The sequence below is a fragment of the Oryctolagus cuniculus genome, chromosome 8 (genome assembly GCF_051225735.1).
Source record: "Oryctolagus cuniculus isolate XC-2025 breed Fujian yellow rabbit chromosome 8, ASM5122573v1, whole genome shotgun sequence".
NCBI lineage: Eukaryota > Metazoa > Chordata > Mammalia > Lagomorpha > Leporidae > Oryctolagus > Oryctolagus cuniculus.
In genome coordinates this window covers 142,751,861-142,756,943 of record NC_142874.1, presented here as the reverse complement: position 1 = coordinate 142,756,943, position 5,083 = coordinate 142,751,861, and the positions used below count along the sequence as shown (strand labels likewise).

The 5,083-nt window shown below is 48.9% G+C and overlaps 1 non-coding gene across 1 annotated transcript; it reads left to right on the top strand.

Moving 5' to 3' along the window:
- The first annotated feature begins 1,109 nt into the window (after positions 1-1,109).
- Positions 1,110-1,182, top strand: TRNAK-UUU (transfer RNA lysine (anticodon UUU)). Its single transcript has one exon. It is a non-coding gene; the product is annotated as a tRNA-Lys (tRNA).
- The last annotated feature ends 3,901 nt before the right edge of the window (positions 1,183-5,083 follow it).

Genomic DNA, 5,083 nt, shown 5'->3' with positions numbered 1-5,083 from the left:
CAGTCCATTGGATATACATACATGTACAGTCCCATGGATACATACACATGGGTACAGTCCCGTGGATACATATACATCTGTACAGTCCCGTGGATACATACACACATGTACAGTCCCGTGGATACATACAAATGGGTACAGTCCCATGGATACATACACACGGGTACAGTCCCATGGATACATACACATGGGTACAGTCCCATGGATACATACACACATGTACAGTCCCATGGATACATACACACATGTATAGTCCCATGGATACATATACACGTGTACAGTCCCATGGGTACATATATATCTATATAGTCCCATGAATATATATACACATGTACAGTCCCATGGATACATACACACGGGTATAGTCCCATGGATACATACACATGCGTGCAGTCCCGTGGATACATACATGTGTACAGTCCCATGGACACACACACGTAAGGCCCACAGATACATACATGTGTACAGTCCCATGGACACACACACATGCAAGTCCCACAGATATATACATGTGTGTACAGTCCCATGGACACACACACACGCAAGTCCCACAGATATATACGTGTGTGTACAGTCCCATGGACACACACACACGTAAGTCCCACAGATATATACATGTGTGTACAGTCCCATGGACACACACAAACGCAAGTCCCACAGATATATACGTGTGTGGACAGTCCCACAGATGTTCTACACGCAGCAGAGTACTATTCTCGGGATTCCTATTAAAGTGTGCCATTGCTGGGCTTGCCTAACCTGGCAGAGGCAGGAGAGTCCTGGGGCCACACAGACTGTCCCTGGGAGGAATCTGTCTGAGCCCTAGCTTTCTCATTGTGAAAAGGGGAAGAGGTAATAGTCCCTCTCTTGTGTGTGTCAGGGATCAAGTGAAACAGGGCCTCTAGTCTGTCACATGATCAGTAACGTTTGCAGTGGTTATCTAAAGACCACGACTTGTTCAAGAAGTCCAAGGAAGTCAGTGTAGATTTTAAGCAGGTTTTTCTGCTTAAAAATTTGTCACTTCCTCGTTAGTATAGTGGTGAGTATCCCCGCCTGTCACGCGGGAGACTGGGGTTCGATTCCCCGACGGGGAGGATGCGCTTCCTTTTGCCGGGATAGCTCAGTCGGTAGAGCATCAGACTTTTAATCTGAGGGTCCAGGGTTCAAGTCCCTGTTCGGGCGCGTTCTTTCTTTATGTGAATGGAAGGGGAGAGGGAGTGGATAAGGGGAGGGTTGCGGGTTGGAGGGACGTTATGGGGGGGAAGCCATTGTAATCCATATTCTGTACTTTGGAAATTTATATTCATTAAATAAAAGTTAAAAAAAATTTAGACTTAAATCAGATTTTTCTGCACATGCATGGGAAACTACCAGCTTTAGGCACAAAACAAGAATGGCTTTACTTTTTATATTTGTTCCAGTTTTTCATTAAAAATAATACCTCTCCATGTGCAACAAGCAAATGAACGAAAGGAAATTTACAGCTGTGGGGTGTGGTTAAGCTGCAAGGCCTCTGAGGACGGGTGGAGGGCATTGCTCCAGGGCTAGAGCCCGAGATCACCAGGGAACACCTGCTTCCCACCTGCGATGCCCGCACGCTGGGAGGATGCTCCCCGGTGGCCTCTGACCAGTGCCTATGTAGAGGTGACAGCTTTCTTTCCACATGGAAAACCCCATTTGATGGGGGAGATCATGGCCATGGTAACGTGGCATCTCGTGTTGTCAGGAGCAAGCCAGCTGATGTCCCCGGAGTCCGACCAAGGGACTGACTGTGTTGAAATCATGAACGTCACTCTAGTAAAATGGAACTTTCTGCAGCCCCAGCTGTTCAGTCAGCCAGGAGGCTGTGTTGGAGCTACAGAAAGAGAAGGAGAGAGAAACAGGTCTTCCGTCTGCTGGTTCACTCCCCAAATGGCCACAATGACTGGGCTGGGCCAGGTGGAAACCAGGATCCAGGAGCTTCTTCCAGGTCTCCCACGCTGTTTTCAGGAGCCCAAGTACTTGGTCTGTCTTCCGCTGCTTTCCCAGGCACATTATCAGGGAGCTGGATCAGAAGTGGAGCAGCCAGGACTTGAACTGGCTCCCATATGGGATGCCGGCACCACAGTGGAGGCCTTACCTGCTACGCCACAGCGCCGGCCCCTGCAATGCTTTTTATGAAGTGACCGATCTCAACAGGTTTTTCCCTTGAATAAACTATTGTGGATTGTGTCACATGCTTTGGGAGAAAAACAGACATATGCAATATTAGAGGCACCCAAACCACCACACACTGAGCAGGCATAGATGCACAGATGCAGGCCATCACCTGGGTGTAAACTGATGCCTGATCCGGGTCCTCCACATCGGATGGAGCAAACACCCCTGTCCAATCCTCTGCTGGGGCTTGTGAAATGTGGGGTGAACCCTGAGAAGCAGGTGCTCCTGAGGCTGGCTGTGTGTTGGGCCACACAGAGCCTCTGCCAAAGCCCCACAGGCATCCAGCTTTGCTCCCTGGTCTCAGACACCATGAGGCCCAGACGCTGCAGGGTGCATCTGTCTGCCCCTGAGGCAACAGTTCAGATCAGACCAGCAATCTTGTTCTTATAACTGCAGAGCTAGGCAATCCCAAGCAGTGCTGGTTTTAAAACAGTCAGGTATTGGAGATGCCAATTTGAAAACATAGAATTCAATGCTCTGTGTAGGAGGAGGTGGTGTTTTGAGGCGCACATGAGCGAGCCAGCAGGAGAGCTGATGTGTGCCGGTTAGTGCGGGAGTGACGGTGATGCCGTGCCTGGCCACTGTCTCTCAGTCTTTAGATTCACCCCATGGCTGGGAAGGTGCAAAGCTGCCAGCAGAGTGTGGAGTCAAAGCAGGGGGATTGCTGCCCAGGACCGAAGGCCAGGGGGTCTCAGGCGCAGACATGTCAAGAAGTCTGATCTCTGAGAGCTTGGGAGTGAGGTTGAGAGAGGAAAAGGATTAGACGTAAACAGTGGTTTGTCCTGCACAGAAGCTGAAGGGTGCTGAGAAGGGTCCGTGGCTGCCTGGAGGCACTCGTTTAGCAGACCTGACTCCTAGCTGTGGAGAACGCAAACCCGAGGAGGACGGTGCGGGGAGGATGCGTGCAGTCACGCAGCCTCCAGGAGCTGGCGGAAGCCAGGGCCGTGCCCCGGGCGTTGCAGGGAGAGCGCGGCCCTGCCAGCTCCTGGGTTTCAGCATCGACTGGCCCTCCACAACTGCGAGACAACACATTTCTGCTGTTTGTCGTGGCCCTGGGAAGCAACAACAAATTCTGGAAAGAGGCTTATCTGATTCACTAAGACATTCTAACCCTAGAAAATGAAAGTAGGTGGAAAAACTGTGATTCTTAGTTCCAACTAACTGTTCTTGTGTGTAGCAAAACTGTTAGAATCAAGAAAACCTATTGCCAATGCAGTCAATCTGTTTTTAGGTGAAGTATCTGAAAATACCCACAAACAGGCAAACAAAAAACCAGACAAAACCCTCCTCTTGTTAACCAAGAGTCCATAAAGCAACAGGAGCCACATGTTCATGGTTTTCTAGATAACCTAAAAAGACAAATTAGGGGCCGGCGCCGTGGCTCACTTGCTTAATCCTCTGCCTTGCGGTGCCGACATCCCATATGGGTGCCGGGTTCTACTCCTGGTGGCTCCTCTTCTAGTCCAGCTCTCTGCTGTGGCTTGAGAAGGCAGTGGAGGATGGCCCAAGTGCTTGGGCCCCTGCACCCGCATGGGAGACCAGGAGGAAGCACCTGGCTCCTGACTTCGGATTGGCGCAGCGCACCAGCCGTGGCGGCCATTTGGGGGGTGAACCAGCGGAAGGAAGACCTTTCTTTCTGTCTCTATATCTCACTGTCTAATTCTGCCTGTCAAAAAAAAAAAAAAAAAGACAAATTAAACTGTTATTTACTTTGAAAATAGTCAAGACATATACAGGTTCTTTAAATAGTAAGTTTGCTGATGAGTTTAAGTTTTTTGTTGCAAACAACATTTTATTTATATAAATATTTATTTATACAAGCATTTGAGGTGCATATTTAGAACATAACATCCAGTTAGTGTAGATTTGCCATAGTCATCAAATGTATTTGTTGAGAATGTTTTATATGCTACCTCCAGAGGAAAAAACAGAATTTGCTCAGCTTATTAACTATAAATTTTTCTATATCTATTAAATTTAGCTGCTTCCCAAAATGCCCATCTCAGAAGGGCAGTTATTGGTTAAGTTCTAGTTATTACAAGTAGCAATAAATATAAAACTTCATTTAAAAAAGCATTTGACGCAGACTGAGAACAAATTACATTAGGGCAGTCTGTAGATTGTGTTAACTTCCAGCTGGCCATCTCGATGTTCTATAAATCAGAGAATAGAACATGGTATGGCTCAAACATGACCTTTTCGATAAAAATAGGATCTGTGTACTAGATGAAAATGTACCAATGTGCAGCAGGCAAGGCCACAGCAGTGCCCCAGGATGTGCACAGCCTGCCCGGGCTCTGAAATCATCTCATTAGGGAAACAAAAGCAACCAAGATGGATCAATCTCTACTTAATCTTCTTAAAGCGAACTAAGGAAGCTCTGCCTTGTCTCTTCGTTCTCATCTGTGTCCTTGCTGAGAAGAAAAGCTGAGATAGAAGACAAGGGAGGTCAGGAAGCCCAGTGCCTGCTCTTCCTACCCAGGGCATGTCCTGGGGACAGCTCGAGGTAGCCAGGAGGAGCCACAGAGGGGGCTGAGATCAGTACAGTGCCCCCTCTGTGAGTCTGCTCAGCCATGTACCCTCATTCATCTGCTCCCTCACCCACTCCCTGAGACTGAGCCCCCCACACTCAGGACAGCCACAGACACCTGCAGGTGACAGGCTCCATGGTGCTCCCCCACTCAGAGACTTAGGAGCAGTCGGGCACAACATCAATTCCAGCGGTGTCTCTGCCATCGCCACTCCCCGGCCTGGCGGAGCCCTTGATTCTCTCCACCCATGTAGCTAGCCTAAGCCCCTCTCTCAGAAGCTGCACTGTGGTCTGCCCCCTCCGCCTCCTCCAGAGCTACCGATTATTTTTAGCCACACACCGGGATTTGTTGCT